Source organism: Lonchura striata, chromosome 7, assembly GCF_046129695.1.
Source record: "Lonchura striata isolate bLonStr1 chromosome 7, bLonStr1.mat, whole genome shotgun sequence".
NCBI lineage: Eukaryota > Metazoa > Chordata > Aves > Passeriformes > Estrildidae > Lonchura > Lonchura striata.
Window position 1 is genome coordinate 8,215,760 of NC_134609.1, and position 19,348 is coordinate 8,235,107.

Consider the following 19,348-nt stretch of genomic DNA (forward strand, 5'->3'; position numbering starts at 1 on the left):
TTTAAAAGCACCAGTGCAGGATAATTTATAGTTAGAGATTTATATTGTTCAGAAATCACATTGAGCAGTCTTTAGACTTGAATAAAATTTAGCTCAGACATTAAAGAGCAGAAGAATGCCTCTTGGAAATATCTGAAGCCAAACTGTGCACTAGGAAATGCAGGCAAGCACACTGCACTAACAGTTCATTCTAAAATTCTATATTGTTGATAGCTGCTGTCAAAACACACTCCCCTGTCCTCTCATCATTCCTTTCTGTCACTTCAGACAAATCTCTGCTTATGGGACTCATTCTGTGCTCCTCAGCCATCCACTTCTCAGATCTCATCTAAAACACACCTCACTTGGTAAAGTCAAGCCATTCTTATCCGTCACTAGTGTCTGTTGCAGAAACCTCATCCTCTGCAAGCCTAAATTGAGTGTATTCTCCTAACCTCTTCCAAAATACCCTACTAGTGTAAAATCACATCCCTTTCTTCTTACCTTCCCATTCTAAACTGTTCCTTCACATTTCCTGTATAGAAATGTCAGTTCCATTTCCATAAAGTTATGTCATTGTCTTTTGCCATCACCTCTGCTTTCTTCCTCATTCTTTACCAACTGTTCTGTTTCCCCAGAAACTTATTTCTACATCTTCATTAGAATTTCTATACCTTTAAACAGAACAAAACCCACCCCACCACTAACATGAAGTCTTCAGTAACTACAAACTAAATTACCTATACAGAATATTGCTTTCACTATTTACTGATTTGCCACTGTTTGGAAGAGGCAAATCAGTAAATAGTGAAATATTTACACTGTAGACATATATGGAATGGAGAGAATAGCTAATTTCTTATTATTATTGATTCAGGTCTCCAAACAGAGCACATCTACAATTCTTCCTGTTTGATTTAAGTGAGCTTCTGAAGAATTTCTAGTATGCATTGGACATTAGTATGCAAAACTCAAGTTCAAAGAATGATCAAACAAAAATTGATTAAAAAAAAAATAAAGCAAACAAGTTTAATTCTAGAGCGTTAGTTCCCAGCTGCCAGATTTCCATTAGAATACATTGCAAACAGCTTCTAGGTAGCTTTGTAGGAATTTTATAATAAAAAGAAAACCAAAACAAAACTGCTAAAAACCCCGAACCAACAGAAACCCCCAGAAAACAATTAAGTCACACTACACCACAACAGGATTTTTCAGTAACTTTAGTAGCAATGATATAAGAAATCAACCAGTTAGTAACGCCCAAAATCTGCTTCCTTTCCTTCGCAACATCTGCACACCGCTCTTCACCGGCACGTCGATTCCTATCAGCCCAAAGGCACCGCGCAGCAGCCCCGGTTTCACCGGGCTCAAGAACGGCGGGGCTGGAAGTTCCCAGCCAGTGCCCAGCACATGACACCTACGTCAGGGAGGCATTTCAGCATTTCCCCGGCGCAGCCCGTGCGGCCGCGCTGGGGCTCTCTGCGGCCGCAATGGTAGCGCGGAGCGGCAGCCCCGCTGCGCGCTCGCTGCGCCGGGGCGCGGCCGGGCCAGCGGCGCCGAGCGGGGCCAGCCCCGGGCCGGCACGGGACGTGCTCCGGGACACACAGGTAGGTCTGCACAGCGCCTGCTCCTCGCTCTGCTGGAGTACTGCAGGGACATTGTGCTGGGGATGGAGAGCTCAGCCACGCGCGGAGAAGTGATGGAGTGTTATGCTACAAGTTGAAAGTTGGGATGCAGGTTATGAATTCACTGATATTCTGTGTATTAGGTCATGATTAGATCGCTTGTAATGAATACCACCCAGGAGGATTGCGTGGTGGTAGCTTTATGCAGTGGTGGTGCTGAGAAATGGAAAAAGAGGTTAATATTTCATGTTACTGTGGTACATGAACTTTCTTGTTCTCTGAAGGGGAGTAAGGGGAGAGGCAGAAACATAGATTTGAATGAAAATTCAACATCTCACCAAGTGAGATGGTTTCAGTATTATCTAGGCAGGTTTAAAGTGGTGCAGCACGCTGCATCATAAGTACAGAATCAAAGTTCCTTGCAGGGACGTTTGAATTTGTCTTTTGGAGTTAACCTGTCCCAAATTCAAGTGATGCTTTCCAGAACATCAGTAATCATGTTTCACATTTGCAACAAAGAATGGGTACTTTTTCCCAAAGATTTCTCTCAGTCCCTCTTTTTCCAAGTTAAGCATTAACGCTGAAATTTCAAGAGTAACAGGACATTGCATTGCAACGTGTACCTTCTGTTACCTTATGCAACAGAATAAAAATATTTTCCCTAAGATCAAAAAAATAGGTTTTATTTTCAAAAAAATTGCAAAGGGATGCTTTGATTTTAACTTCTGCTACATCAAAAATACTCTCATGTACTTTACAGGGAAGTAAATGTTTGTGCTGCAACAAATAAGATTCAATTCTGGGCTAAGTTTCTCTGGTGCAATAAAGCTTTAAGTGGATTGGTAGGGACCTGATGTACATAAGTCGTGCAATCCCTTGAGAAACGATTTTCAAATTAACTAATAAGATATTGCACTGCGTACAGCTTATTAGAAAGAAACATTGAGCAGCAACAGCACACAGCTACTGTGCCTGGGATTTAACAGCTGGATTTAGCTGTCATGTCCATAATTCTTAGTGCATTGCTTATGTAAAGGAGGAGGTGAGAGGAGGGTTTAGTTTCATATTAAGGAAAGTAAAAAGGCTCTACAGAATGTAATTTCAGGATTAATAAAAAGTATAAGGCAGCTTTGCCCCACTATTTACATATCAAGGCAATTTATGGAAATCCTCATATAGAAAATTTTAATAATTGAAAATGAGATTGAGAAACAACTCAGTCTTACATTAAAGGATAAAACATATGTTTTCATATTAAAAAAATCAAATGTGTAGGGAATAATTTGGTGAATTTTCATAGGAAAATTTAAAGGTTAGTTCCCCAATGAGACGAAATATTATTCAAGAACTTTTGTCCAACACTGATAGTTACTTTGGTAATATCTCTGCAGCTTTCTAGATATTCAAGAGATCTACATGTCATAGGATTTCTATGCATGAGAACATTTTGACAGTAATTGCCATTCATGTTGAGGAGGAAATTTAAAGAGACAAAGCAAGTAAATGCCTTGAGAATAACTTTTTAGAAAGCATCACAGTATGGGGCCAACACTTAAGAACAGAGAAACTGTAAAGGCAACAGATGAGGTGAGTAGTTGAACCTAGCTGGGCAGAGAAAGAGGAATCATAAGAATTAAGGGTGCAAACTTGTTGGTTTTGGTAATATGTACAATCCTGATCACAGAAAATTAAGTTATCACAAAAACAATTTTTAACAAAGCTGCTGTTCCAAAACTAGAAGGACACTGAAATTTGAGGTTCCACACCAGGATGCATCAGTGCAGTCTACCAAGGTAGCACAGCACTTATGGTAAAGAATTGCTAAGGGAGGAAATCCCAGGAAAAAAGTAATCATTGATTTCAGCCTCATGCAAAAGTCCCACACGGGGGGACAAATAATTTTATTGTATGTGACTGCAAAAAGGGGCAGTTAACTATAAAATAACCATTACAGAGAACTGGAATGAAAGTGCTTTGCCTGGAATACGAATACAGACAGTGACCACTGCTTTCTAATTTGTGAAACCAGCTTCAGAACATCCCTTTGAAACAGAACAAGTGACTGTTTTGTAACGCAGATGACACATTAGAGGAACTGAAAATATAATGAATGCCTGAATGGTTCATTTGAAAAGGAAGGTCATTAAAATAGCTATTTAATGCTTTAACTTGCAAGGACCTCTAGTTTCAACTTTTAGCTGCAATTGTTATGGACTTAGTTTACCCTTTGTCACGCAGCCATCCTTGCAGCAGCCCTTGCACAACTTCTGTAGTGTCCTAAGGAGACACAGATCAGCCATGCTGTCACATCCCATTAGGAGCAAAGCTGATAAAACCTACTGGGATTCCAAGGTGACATAGTTTCTTTCATTATGTTTGTCACAATATTGATTAGATTAGGTCTGAAGCCCATCTTTGGCCTGCTGCTGACCCATCACATCTCCTGGGAAATTCGGCAGAGTAGGAAACAAAATTGAAAACAACTGGAACAATAGAGATGTTCAAGATGGTTATAGCTCATGGGACTCGCCCAGATGTGACAAGTGCTGATTTTTACTAACTACGCATCCTAATACATTAATCCCAAACTTGACAGCTACATATTACATTATCTCCTTCACAGTAGTCAGCCTTCGGGAGCTTAATGGCATAAAAATAACCCACCAAGTATTTCCATTTCTTTCACTGGAGTAAATAACAACATGGTCAAAGTGCTGCCTAGCTAATTTTCCCTATCAAAATTTTAAAGAGTAAATAAAGAGCAGGTTGGCTTGCTGTCTGTGCAGCAAACCTTGTATCAATTGTCTCCCATGCCATGTTTAGTTTTAGATGTTTCACTCATGCAGGACAGCTGAAGATTCAGTTCAGAGAACAGCACAGCTGAGCCATATGGCATCCATGTAATCATAGCAGTTAACAGCTAAAGACCCCTACACCTGTTCTTATGTTTTCAACAGGCTTTACTCACTGACATTAAATGCTTCTAATATAATACATGCTCTGTGCTGATATAGGTTTTGAATGTGACAGATTTTATTGTTCCAAAGGAAAAAAGGACTACTCTGAACTGCCAAATGTATTTTTAGATTTAGGCAGAATGAAAGCTGGAGATTTCTACTTTTTTTTCCTAACCTTTGTTCAGTACTAGGTCAGTTTTTCCTCTTTCACACGTGGGCTGCTTTACAAATACCATCAGTGGGCACAGCTGAACTACAAGGAGCCTGAGCAATAAGTTCAGTAAATGTCACTCCTTGTACCTACACCTTTACCTCCCACATATAACACCCACTCCCTCTGACAGCACCAAACCTATGGTTTGAATTTGCCTTTCTTCTAAATGTTCCCTCCTTATCTTCACACAGCTTTGCAAAACAGGACAGCTCAGCAATTAGTATCCCATAAGTAAAATAAACATTCCTATTTGCAGCAGAGAAGCTGGAGCACATCTGTCTTGGTAACACCCATGGCAGAAAATGACACACTGTGGTAACCTGGAAACCTCAGGATCTCACAAAAGAAGAGCTTCCAAATTCAATTGTTGTATCCTTGAAGGATAAAGCAAAATGAAGCAGAACAAGAACTGTGTATTTTATTCCAGTTTAGCATGTCAGGACACTGCATCTAGATGCTTGTTTTATTTCCATGGGAGTAGAAAAAACGTATCAAGAGAAAAAAAAGACATCTAAGACTTTCTTCTATATAAAATGTTATCGCTCAAACATATATATGAAAATACATATTCCAGGTTGCTGCTTTGATCCTTTTCACAACTGCTAAGATTCCTTTAAGTCCTAGAAATCTTCTCACTATGTTCTTAAACTAGTCATTATTTTTTTCACTCAGGAAAAAAAAGGAGCAGAGTTTCTCGTAATATAATCCCAGGTATTTTTATAATAGAATTTTTTGTATATTAGTGAAAGATTTGACAAGCAATTAACATTCAATTGGAGAATACTTTAAAAACTAAGAATGCACAGGGAAAGAACAATACTGGATTATGGATTTATTTTAAATAAACTTACTTTAAGTACACATGTGTGGGGAAAACAACTTTTCAGAAGTTTTAAGTAGCTTTAGTGTCAAATAGACCTTGTCCCACTTCTGTGTTCCTACGTCTTCACCCTCTTTTCTGCATTCTCTCCTTACATGCACTACTTTCCCAGCTCATCCACCCCTCCCGCTGTTGCCCCAGCAGGTACTTGTGCCCTGCCTTGATCCCTTCTCCATGCTAAGCCAATATGTGGCCCAGCTGCCTTTGGCAGCAGTAATTACATTCCTCTCCTGTCCTATCAATTGCTGGCCTCTTCATTACCACTGCTGGCTTTGATTAGCAGGAAGAGGATTTTGTTTCCATTGCCCACTTCCCTTCACTCCCCATCATCTTCTGGTCTAACCACAAGATGCACTGGAGTCCCTGCACACAAGCCTAAGCCAATCTCCAGCTCTGCCACCTGGTACTTTGCAACCCAGATAGAAGAAATTTTAGCTGAAGGCTCCGAGTTCTTGCTCTGTGTAGATCACAGACTGACAGAAATGGACTTGACACTGCTGGCTTTGTTTGATGGTTTCTAATGTGTCTTCCCACTGGAGGAACAGAAAGCCAAGAAATCCTAAAGCTGGCTCTCAGCTGTATGAGTTTGATACTTGGCAAACTTCAGAAGGAAGAGGGTGAAGATGCAAAATTTTTGTCAGTCATTTGGACTGCGCACAGCTGGCTTGTGTCAGGGTGCTTTCCTCTCCCTGGTGACTGTTTTATCCAGAGTGTGAGGTATAAATGTGTCTCCTACCCATACTGCCTCTCATCTGCAGAGAAAGAGCTCCCAAGCCAAGTTTGAAAAGTATTACAGATCATGTCAAAAGAAGTGTACAGGAACTCACTTCTTTGAAACAGCTGACATTTTGGAGGATGAAAGATGCTTCAAATCTCCAGGGCTCCAGCCTTACAGGCATTGAGAAAAAAGAAATCCCTTAAAAAGAAAAGAAACAAGAGGAGAGAAACTGCCTATTTCTGTACTTATAAGTTGATATATTTAAATCCCTTGAGGAAGGAAATAGTCTGGGAAACTGACAGTGAAAAATAGAAGACTGAAAATAAGTCTGATTTTTCTGATATGTTTTAATTTTATTTGTTAATGAGAAACCAGTTTTAAAATAAATATAACCCACAAAAGCAATACAATTTATCCACCAAAAGGCAAGAAGTCAGGAAAATACCATCTAGAAATAGTCTGCCCAAAATTTAATTTGTTTTCAGGGACTGTACATGTTTGTCATCAGCAATAGGCATCCCATTACTGCTTTTGCCACCAACCAATAACAGAAATGCATCTTGCTCTTTTTTTTTTATTCAAATAATAGCCTTCCTTACAAGACAGAGTAACTGAATGCTAGAACTGGTACTGTAAATCTCAGTAATCCATGCAGCCCTTTTAGCCAAACTGGATGTTTGAAAGTAAACTAGAATAGCCCTGCTGCACTGAGGGTAGCTTTATTTCACCTGCTGGTGTCTGCAAACACAGAGCTGGACAACATCTATCACTGGCTTTGATGAACACTTGAAATGAGAAGAATAATGCTGCATTATTCTTCTTGGGCAAGCTAAGACAGCAAAACTGCAGGAAACGCACTTAGCTGGGGTGAGGTATTACCAGACCTCTGCAGTGTGCCCAGGTCTATGGGCAGGGACTGGGGACAAATTAAAGTAATTGCCAGGTTTCTCTCTGCCTTGTGCCATGAGGCATCCATATATATTTAGGGTTAAAACCAGGCAGCAGTACTAAATGCTTTCAAATTATAACCAGAATATAGTTTAGAAACATTATATTATCTTCTGACCTTGCTTTTGCAACAGGAAAAAGAGCTCTGAAAAGCACATTTGCATACTTAAATGAGAAAAGGAACTGCTATCCCCCTTGTATTTTTCATTTTTGAAGATCTTAAGGGAGGAGTTAGAACACACAGTAAATAAAGAGCTTAACAGACTGTAAACAACTAAAGCTTCACCTCTTGCAAAACTATTGTCCCTGTGATTAATGTTTCAGAAATTATATTAAAGTGCAATAACTTTCCCTGTAGACTGGTGATACCCAGGAGAAAACATTCTCGGCCTGGAATAACACCATGAAAATTGCTTTGTGTATTTTAAAGGAAATAACAACCTGTTAATTTATATAGACTTCTTAACAAAAGCTGCATCTTCCTGTTTTGGTCACAAATTAAACTATAAAAATTAAGTCAGGCTGTCTGACTGCATGAAAGAAAGGGAGAATCTGCATGAATTAGTCCCCCCTTGTAATTAATAAAAAACTGACAGGCATTACACCTGCTCTGCACTTTCCAGTATTATGACTCCAAGCTGTACTATAAAAGCTGTACACACTGCTCCTTTCTTTAAGGGTTGTTTGTGCTAATGAAAACTTATGAACTGAGTAAAGAATTTCGGGCATCAGGGATTAAGATAACATCTTTCGGGATTAAGATAACATCTCAGAACTTTCAGGGGTTGTGGAGTTTGCCCTTACTCTCTGGTACTTTCTCACTACTCAGACCAACTCAGACCAATAATCATGTATGTGATGACTAACATTAATTTTTAGGGAACAGACTCCAGCAGACTTGTTAAAGATAGAGGAAAATCCATGTTTTAAGATTATATGCAGCATGCCCACATGCACAGATGTAATCAGTGCTCCAGGCAGAGGTACCCGTACCCAGCTCTCCCCCTGGCAGGGTGAGGCTCTTCCCAAATGCTCCCTTCCCCACGCTGTTCCCATGACAGCAAGCTCAAATTTCACCACAAGTTTAGCAGCTCTGTTCTGCACCACAGTCACTGATTAATGCCATGACCCTTGACTTGCTAACCTCAGCAGTAACAAAACAGAAGAGTCTGGGCTTACAGTCCCAAATTTTAAATTGGTTTAAGGATGGTCCTTCCTGCGGGGCAAGAGTGGGACTTGCAGAGATGTTTTGTAGGAATAAACAAAGATCATTTTTGCCCCTCTTAGCCTTTTCTGAAATTTAGTAGCAATAGAAAAGTAAACAGGTAACTGTTGTGTCACAGCCTTAAATAATTCAAACGATCACACTCTTTTCCTACCCGAAAAATTCAGAGCAGGCCCTGTAACAGTAAAGAAGTTTTCAATCAATTCTAAAATAATAAGAATACAGAAGATAGATGACACTCAAACTTAATTTATTTTCTGTTTGGCAGAATTTAATAGAGGCTGAATGCTCCTCTCAGAAAACTGAAATAGGAACACAGGTTTTAAATAAACTTCTTCTGGGCACATCTGCAGGGAGCAGTTTACAATCAAGCAGTCCTTGAAATTTCTCATGCCATTTGCTGTTACTGCAATGCACAAATTTTAATCACTGCAAGAAGCTTCAGCTGTGCCTAGGAGTTTTGTTCTTCCTAGTGATCCTAACTGGAAAAATCCTGAAAAAAAGCAGTTCATTGCACCACGGGGAATCAAACAATCCCTGTGTTTCCAGAGGAGTGAGGTTAAGCAATGTTGTAAAGTGGAAGTCAAATGTTCAGATGGCCCTTGGCAAGGAAGAAGCAAGAGAAAGTTGCGGGCCAGCCAGGCTGTCCTTACAGCCCAGAGCTCACCAAGGGCACGACCAGGACAGTCACACACCTCTGCCTTCCCCAGGCTCACCAAGGGCACGACCAGGACAGTCACACACCTCTGCCTTCCCCAGGCTCCCCACAGGCAGTGCCGGAGCTCAGGGGCTGCAGGCAGGACTCCCTCTCTGCTTTGGCACTGTGGGGCCCCGGGGCGCTCCTGCAGCACAGGGACACACACCAATCCCTCAGGACAGTCTGCTGGGACAGCCAGCCCAGAGTCTGTCACACACCAATCCCTCGGGACAGTCTGCTGGGACAGCCAGCCCAGAGTCTCAGTGGCCTCTCTCAAGTACACAGCAATACCAGCCATGTGTCAAAGCAGTACTAGTACCAAACAATGAGAGGAGGAGTCTTACACTTTAAAACTTTGATTTCTTATTTTTGCAAAGGGCAGAAGGTAGCAGGCAGGACTGTGAGGTGGCAGAGCCATCTGGGCAGCACTGGGCCATGGGGCTGGGCAGGGAGGCTGAGCTGCCCAGGCAGCTGAGGGAGGCCAGAGGCCACCCTGGGCTGGGGCACAAGGACACTCGGAGGGCACAGCCCGAGCATGGCACACATCAGCAGCACTCTTCTCTGCCTCAAGATGGTGGCAAGGACAGAAGAGCCTGCTGGAGTAAAACCAAGCCTGGAGAGCAGAAGCAAACTCTGCCCCTCTACTGTGTGGGCTGCTCAGGAGCCTGCGGCAGGAATGGCCAGCCAGCAGCTGGAAGAGCAGGCACGGGCAGGAGCACAACCACAGAGCCTTGGGGACATTCACCGCTGGCACCAGGAGCAGCTGCTGTGCCAGTGCCCGAGTCACAGCAACTGACACTGTTTGGCACAGTTCACAGCCACTTGCTGCAGTGATGGCCTTTGGATGCATCAGCAGCTTAACTCGCTGCTACAGCACTGCTGCTATCCTTGACACTGTGTTCTAACCCAGTTATTGTCAATTTTCAATTAAGTTACTTAAGGCATGAAAAAAACCCCAGTAACCAAGTGGAAGGGGAGCAGAGGGAAACACAGGGTTTTGCCCATAATCTTAGAGCTACATCTCTACTTTTAATCAAAAATTATTCTTTTACATGATTGTCAGGCAAAGAAAGCTACTGCCAGCATTTCATACCCTGGTTCTAAGCACTCACAGTATCTGTTTAAATTAGCAAGCAATCAGCACCCACAGAAATTAACATCCCATAGACAGCATTCCAGTTGTACAGTCTCTCCTCGTTCTTTTCTGCCATGGAAATCTTTATCACACAGGGCTTGTTTTGATAAGATAGCTCTTTTTTATTCAAGGATTCTATGTACTTTTTGCTCAGATTTTCGGACTCAGTCACTATATTCTCAAGCTGTGTGTGGCATCAATGTAAAATAACAAACAGAATGCAACAATCAAAACTGTTTTCTCTTTCTTAGTAGAAAAAGTCATACTGCATAGCTCCACCAAGGAGACTAACAGAAAAGTGTTCACTCTCAGTTATGCATTAATAGAAGATTACAACTCTTGAAGTTGAATGTATCTAAAGACTAAAAGAAATCTGCATCTGGCTATTCAGTCTGAAGTTTGAGCATAACTGTTTCCAAATGAGAACTGAAACTACCTCATGTCAAAAGCACTATCAAAACCTAAACCAATGCTCAGCAACACTGCATCTACAAAACACCCATTTCTTACCAACTTCCATTCCTAGATAAAATGTATCTTCCCCCACATCTGTAACAAGGAAAGTGATTCATATTTACCTATGGGATCATAGCAGGGGTGCTACCAGCACATTTTTCCCCAGACCAAAGTATTAAGACCATCCACAGAATAGCAACTGGGTACTTGCTCTGTGCCTCTCCCAGAAACCATGTATGATGGCTTTCCCCCTTTCCCCACTGCTTTATTCTCCTTTATTCCTCCATTGACAGTAACTATGCCTTTCACATTATGAACAGCATAGATACAGACACAGCAAAAAGAAATAAATATTAAATAACAACAAAGAATGCCTCTCTATTTCTGAAAACATGTGAAATGAAATGACATTCCTGATGGGTACATAGTCATATTTATGATATATAATTAGTTTAAAAATGAGCCAATAAATAAGCTAATAAAATAATAAATAAGCTAATAAAATGTTCCCAAACCAAGCAGGTACCATGCTAGGTTTATGAGGTTTTCACCAAACCTGAGGTAATTTTCAGGAGGTAAGGATGATTTTAGCATCTCAGGTGGTAATGTAGTTTGCACCAAAAGAAAGGACAGCAGCTGTTTGAGCTGAGCTCTGCATTTGAATTTCCAGGGTTTGTTGTAGCCCCTATAAACTCAAGACAAAACTCAGCTGGTGTGAACTGAAACAAGATGTTTGAGTGAAAAAGCTGCCAGTGGAAACCACTGAGCCTAAGTATCAAAACCAGGGTTTGGACCTGCACTGCACAGATGTCTGGCAAGCCTGACGCAAATGTTGTGTTTTCTTGCACATAATTCTAAACCCAACTTTTTTTTTTTTTTCATTGAAACCAAGGGTGTAGGGTCCAGGGAAAGAAATTAATTTGAAATGGCATCTTCTAATGAGCAAAGAAAGATCACAGACCCAGCAAGAGCAGGGAAATTACCTTTGCATATTTAGTTTTCAAGAGATGGAGGAGAGAATGAGAGAAATGGCACTGTGGTCACAGTGGGGAAGTTTATGAGAAACACAAGTTGTGTGGCTCAGGCAGCTTGAGGGAGTGCTGGAAGATTTCAGAAGGTGAACAGATCCTTTCTCATTAATGGAGGGGCCCTGACTCCAGATCCGTGCAGCCGCTCTGAGTGCAAGGCTATTCAGCTGTGCTTTGATTGAAAGCATGAGGCTGCTGCTTATGAGCTCTCAGCAGCTTTCCTTTTAATAGGAAGTGGGGGGAAGGGGCAAGAAGATGGCTGGAGGAGGGGAAGGAAAAGATGGGTAGCAAAAAACACTGGTAGCTGAACATGGGACTTGAAGGGATTTGCTGACAGGCCTCTGGGGAAAGATTAAAAGCTTACAAGGTGAGTGATGCCTTTCCTGGGCTGATTTTTCTCTCATTATTCACCAACATGTTAGGAAGTAAACTGCATCTTCAATCCACCCTTACCCTCTTATTTTCTCATAATCTTACCAAATTATTCCTTCTGCTAGCATAGAACTAAAAATAAAAGAAATTGATGGTTTTCAAATTTTTTTTCTGGTAGATATCAGCTGTAATTTAATAACACTAAAAAAACCCCAAAACTAAATAAACCTAATCCTGACCATCTTCCCTGCTGCAACAGGGAACAGGCAGCTTGCTGTTCCAAATTGTAGACAGTCACGAGCTCTTGTCAGACTTTGTGTGGGCTTGAAATGTTCTTTTAGTCCTTTGCAGCTGAAAACTGAGCACAAAATATCACTAAAAAGAATGAAAAATTATGCTGGGACATTTGCCATAGCTGTACAGGAATGCTCCTCAAAGCAATCAGAAAAGTGAGCAGATTACTTAGCTCAGGTTTGAGGACTGTATTGACAGCTAGCTGTTTCTAAAAAAATGTTACTTTTTCATGTGAAGTAAAAGACAGACAAAAACTCATGGATCAACTGGTACTTTGCTTGTTTTTATCTGTTGCCAATGAAGAGATATCAACCACTTCTGGTCTGTAAAATCTTTGCTTATCTTCTAAACTGTACAGAGATCTTGGCATGAAAATGAATGGGCAACTTCAAGATAAATCAAAGTACTTCCTATGTGTATCAACATGTAACTTCAGTGCTGTAACATTTGGAGGGCTGTGCTTGATTCAGTGGGGCTCCTAGGTGTGGTGACTTTTACAGAGATAGCATATCCAGAGTTTAAAAAAAAAACAAAACAGAAAAATCTTTAAATTTTTGCTCTTGGTGAGGTAATTTGTATCTTCATTTAAAACACAAAATATACGCAGAATCAGACTTTCAACCAAGTGTATCAATACAATATAGAGGAAGGAAAAATAGTAATAATAAAAAGATCATTTTGCTCAGTAATGAAAACAGGGACTTGTGATCACAAGCAGTGCCAAAGGGAAAGGAAGGATTAAGTAACACTGAACATCAACCTTTACTTGGGGTCACTTAGATGAGTTCTGTTGCCTCTAACAAGTTTTGTATTAATACTCAGATCTGCTGCATTGGACATTGTAACCTACGGCACCCCTTCCCTAAGATTACAAATTTATTATCATTTATTTTGAAAGAAGAAAGTGGAATATCACAATATCACTAACCAAACAATATTTCCCCACTCTTTAAAGCACACACATACATATACCATCAGAACAATGCTAACTTCTGAATTGATGCTCTTTGATGTGTGAACATATGAGACAATTGGAGACATTCCAATTACCTCCAGTTCAAAGTTAGGCCAAAATTAGAAGCAGTTATGAATAATGGATTAGGTTTTAGTAGAGATGGCAATGCTGCACAGAATAAAGATGAGAGTTTAGCTTAGCTGTGAATATGTGAACCAGGTAAGCCACACCACCTTCCTTAAACAGACACATTGGAATTGCACATCCTCAGAAGTTCAATTAACAAAACACATGTCAAAGCAGAGTTTTGTCAGAGATTATAAACTGTTTTGAAATTATGATGTTTTCAGGAGAAAATTAGAAGCCAAAGTTCCTTATGAAATTGGTTTTTGGAGGGTTTTTTAAAGAACTAACCATGCCAAAATCTTGTCATTTACCATAGCACCCTAGGAGTCAATACCCAGGCAAAACACATAGCTTGAAATTTTCATCAGCCAACACAGAGCTAAACACCAGCTCAGATCAAAGGGTGCCTAAGCAGGCTATTTCCATTCATTGGGAAATTTTCCTGACAATCTAGAATTTTAATTAAAGAATAATAATCTTCCAGGTAGTACTGCTTCTACAGTTGGATTAGCTATTTTTGCTTGGATGTCTATGCTACATTGCAGAAAACAATATGGGGTGAGCATTCCACTTATATGTTGCCTTATATTGCTGTAATTCTACTTTATTTTTTGGTTTCTGTGAAAATTTGAGCTCAGAAGATCATCACTATAGTGCAGATTGTAGGACCAGGGAGATATACGTGGCTACTTCTTTGGCTTTTGCACTTTTATCAGAGACCCATTTTCCTTGACTTACTTTGCTGTCTCCAGAGTTGTGTGTGTGGGCAGTGCCAAGTTAGGCAGTGGTTGGCACTCAGGCTCAGTGCCTTGTTATTCACAGTTTTGACAAGGGTAGCAGACAACAGGCCAGAGATGATCTTTTATGTTTTGTGCCCCGGTTTCTGTATGGTAATTTACAGATTCCCTTGTTGAAATCCTGTGTCACCTTCCTTCACCAACCTCAGTTTAAGTCTGCCAGTATTTTACAAACTATAGAAATTATTTCATAAAACAATGTTCTCTAGATTTTTAGTAGCAGTAAACAACTTTAGAAACAACAACAAAAAAAAATATTTCGCTCAATAGACTCACTGGGAACTGCAAAACATAAAGCAGCCATTTCACCAAATTCATAGAACATTCATTTCAAAAGTTAATTAATTTGATAGCTAATATGAATTATTATGTATCATGCAATGCTAGGGCCATTCAAGACTTTCATTTACTTTAGAAAATAACTACCAATAAAAAACACTAGCATATTCAGTGCTTTTCATTTCTTGCTTTAAAATGACAATTCCATTTCTAGAAGCAACTACTCCACTTGAACAAACCCTTCTTTACTTCAATAGACGTAGGTGTGAGTGGGGGTAGGTGTTTTAACTTCACCTACCAAGGACATGCAGCAAAACTGCTCAACTTAGAACACAGGTGTTTAAAATGCCAACACCCGAGTGCCTCTCCAGTCTCAAATTTCTCCAGCATCACTGAATTTTTATACCAACGAAACAGCAGATCCAATAAGGAACATGGCAGTAATTATAATGTGATACACACCCTTTTCTGAACTGCACAAAGTGTAATATGACAAGAAATTCATCAGTCTTCTTATCAAAGGGATTTGATGCAGGCTGGTGGGTAATCATGGGAGAATTTTGTATATAATGTTTTATGTTGTGGTCCTAATTATTCTTAGAACAACGTAAAATGATAGAATATAATATCTCAGGAAGAAAACAGTTGTGATATGCAAATCTATAAAACATTTATGCTGTAAACATACAACATAGCATTTTAGATCTCCCTAATTGAAATTGAGCTAGATTTTATTAAAGAATTTGGATAGATAACTGTTTAAATAACACATTTGCAACACTTCATGTGAAACAAGCTGTATTTTTTACTTTGGTATTATTAGGTCTGAACCAACTCCTGAGTGGGATGTCTTGTAAGTTTAGGATTTCTAGCTTGTCTTTGTCATGCATATATTCTGTGGGAGCCACAAGTGAGAAAAGAGGAAATTATAAAATACTCATAGGGAACTAGTCTCCTACACAAGAAAAGCAATGTGATTTTCAGTGAGCATTCCCAAATTAACAATCAGTACTGCAACGCTGTTAAGCCATTATGCTTAAGCAGCTTCACTGGGGAAAAGGCACTTTGAAGCTTTTTTCATGTATACAGATTGTAAAGAAGTGTAAGAGTACTACCTGGCCAAAAATCTCATATAATTAGGAAAGTTAAAGGCATTATGAATAAACTGGCCAGGAAATCTGCCAAGACATGGAAAGCTTTTACTTTTAAACCTCCAGCTCAGGTATCAGTCAAACAGTAGGTAACTGTCAGGATACACAGAAGCACCAAGGGGAGGGGCGGGGGGGAACAGGAGAGCAGGGAAATTAAATTTTTTAAATTGTTTTCATTCTTACTATACAAAGTAATTGAAATATTTGTTGCCTATTTTAGTTTTATGCAATGTGTGTGTATATGAGCTTCACATAACATTTTAGAGCTTGTAGCTTCACATAACATTTTAGAGCTTGTATGCAGAACACTGTCTGTTTCAAGACTTTACAGAGAGAAAAATAAATAACAGAGTTGACTATATTTTCCTGGGCAAGTGGAGACCACACTCCTGAACACCACTTAGTGCTTTATTACATTTACTGCAGCCATGTCTTAGGGACAGCTATTCATTCACAAACCCAGCATACATCTCTGCAGCTTCTCAGCTATATCGACAATCTGCATCTCTTTCTACCTTGTCTAGCTCTGCAGAAAAAAAGGTATTAAGGGAAGTAGGAAATGCAGGGAAAACAGCATCAACCACTACAGCACTTTCCAGTTCCTACAGAGATCACAGACTTCTGAGATCTAGTCTAAAAAATTCTTTTCCTAACGTGACCGTGGATTTTAGGGAGCTTTGGTATCCCTGCACAGATGAAAATAGGAAGTCAAAAACAAACAAACCTCCAAAACAACTCGAAACAGAGAAATCCACCCCCAGACAACCTTACCCCAAGTCTCTAAACCTGAGCTAAACAGGCTGTGCCCACGGTATGCACAGCTTTTGCAGACCTGAGGACAGAGCCTAATGGGGAACACAAGTGAGCAACAGCAGGAACAAGCTTCCCCAGGGGAAATAGGATCAGTTTTGAAGTTTCCCACATGCTCATGCCTAGGGAATCCCCTTTGAAGTTGCTGGCTGACACGACATCTGTTTCATGCCACAGCAGCAGCTGTAGGGTTGAAATCCAGACTCATCAAAACATACGTGGCTCTTAAATTCACTATATTTGTTTTATACCAGCTGATTCCTCCTCTGGTAAGCAGGCAGAAGAATATCAATTGTAAAATTTAAGTAAAATAATAAAACTTCCTCCCTAAATGATTTTTAATTCTGACACAATGAATGTGAAAAAGGCAGAGAAAAGGGTGAAAAATCCAATATCCTCATGACAAAAAAGTAAGTGTTCACCCTGCCCCTAAAAAATATACAACTACAGATTATTGAAACTTTTTATTCTATGACTTGGCCAACTTTCAGGTGAGTGTCAGCCCTAAATGACAAAGCAAACAGGTTCAATGAGCATATTGTTTTTTCATCATCAGCTGTTTGAATTGTGGCATGACCAGTACAGACCACAGGGAAAATAAAAGCTCCAGGAAGACAGTAAATCTTTTATTTGTAGTACAGTTACATTTATATCCTTATAAAGATACTTTCATAAAGGTTTGGGCCAAAGTACCTAGTCATATGAATTCTTTGATTGAGTCATGTCAAGGTGCTTTAGCAAAACAAGATTAAGTAATTGTTCACTTAATATCAGTAGCACACAGATAATTGAATGGTTTTATTTTTTAACTTTCTACATTTACATATCTACAGCAGGGAGTTTGTTCACCTGCAGAACCCAGTGCAAATTTGATCACACAGAACCATTCTGCTTTAGAGCTTCACATCCAATAGTTTGTGCTTGAATAGCCTGAGACTGTGTTCTAGGATATGTAAAAGAAGATAAACATATATATATATGAAAAAATAACTTCTGCTCTGTACTACCCAGCACCAATTCAATACATAGGTTGTGATGTGATAGTGTCAGTCCTCTCCAAACTATGCTAAAAGTCACTGTAGGTGATAGAAAAGTGCTTATAGGTTAAACTAAGCTTGGGAGCTCATCTATTTGTTCACTAGCTCTTGTTAGTCATCAAAATGCTGCCTTAAAAATTAATTTTGAATACTTAATTTGATGTCAGTCTCTTGCTAAAATTATACTATATTTAACTATTTTCACAATATTTCTCCAGATATTTTCCTCAAGACATTGTCAAGACTACCACACCTTGATTCTATTCCAAATAAAGGCATTAGAATTAAACCAAGAGCAGTTAAGAGTCCTGCAAAATGAGTAGACTTCAGACTACTATAAAACTCCCCCAAAAAAGTGCTGAAAAGTTCTTGTTAAGTGTCAGCAAAAGGAGTGCAAGAAATAGATGTTCATGGGAACTGAATTACTTGCAGTAATTCAGGTAAAACAAGACATCACTTGTTTAATAGAAATGCTTTTAAACTAAAAGAGCTGCAGGTGAGTTACTGCAAATGAGCTCATCAGCCCAGAACTTCTCTCCATCAGCTTAAAAATAAAATCTGTAAAGCCAAAGAGAATGAAAACTGGGGGAGAAAAAATGGATCCCATAACTGATTGTAATGAATCTTCCAAAATACCTGTGGGAATGCTAACAATATCACTGTCATAGTTTCTGCTAAAGCAAACAGAAGGTTGACTAATCAAACTGGCAATTTTATCTGTTAATTGTGATGCCCTGAAGCTCATAACACTAAAAATAAACTTATTTTTTGTTGAGCTAGTTAAAAAGAAATAGCAACCCACGTGCACTTACAAAAATACCATATCAAGAAGATTGACATCAGCAGACATGCAGATTTTTCTTCCCCTGGGCACCAATTGCTGATGTATGTACATGCTTCCTCCTTGGCATAATTGATTTTCCCTTTCTGCTCAGTGGCACAGTCTTGGAATTGCTGGTGTCACAGCAAGCATGAATATGCAAGTAAAGGACACACTAGCTAGGATAAGTCCAGAACTCTGTAATCTTGAACCTAAACTTGAGCCCAATTTAAAAAAGAATATCAATTGTTTTTAAATAGTCAACTTTAAAAGGTCAGAGATAAAATTAATATAAAGAGTGCATATTACAGTAACAAGCCTTTGTTATTCCTTGCCAGAGTCAAAATCAGACTAAATCACAAAAGACAGTTAAATAGGGGGTTTTGTGCCTTTTTTTTAAAAAAGTGAGAAGGCTCCCTCAGCTCCTGAAAACACAAATTGCCATTTATGTATGACAAGTTCTAGCAGCTCCTTTAAGCAGAGCAGGCCCAGCCTACATCTTTCTCCTTCAGTTCACTCCCTGACTAAATCACCTCTGCTTTTATATGATCTGAGGTCCTCAGACTCCTTTAAGGGATCTCTTGTTACAACCTTAATGCAAAGCAGAAGTATCAACCCTTTATATTTGTATTTTATGTAATCAAAACTGATTGATTCAGTGGTTTCCCAACTGAATGTACCTTAAGTCTTAATCAGCAGGCAAGATAATTCCTAAAAACTACAGTTTTCTGTGACTAGAGTATCTGTGAAAACCAGGAATCAGACTACTAGTGAAAATTCTTTGGCAGCAGTGCCAAAATAGCCATTAAAATCTCAGTTGTTAATTAACAGCCACACACCAGTAT

The 19,348-nt window shown here is 39.5% G+C and overlaps 1 protein-coding gene across 3 annotated transcripts in view; it reads left to right on the forward strand.

Moving 5' to 3' along the window:
* Positions 1 to 19,348, forward strand: part of RASGEF1A (RasGEF domain family member 1A) — a 148,041-nt gene that overhangs the window by 97,256 nt on the left and 31,437 nt on the right. Inside the window, exon 1 of one of the 3 annotated variants that reach the window (XM_021526660.3) lies at positions 1,527 to 1,586. The exons of the other annotated variants lie outside the window; for them this stretch is intronic. The gene's annotated coding sequence lies outside the window, so the exon portion shown is untranslated. Of the gene's footprint in view, positions 1 to 1,526; positions 1,587 to 19,348 lie in introns of those variants that run through there. 3 annotated transcript variants of the gene reach the window in all.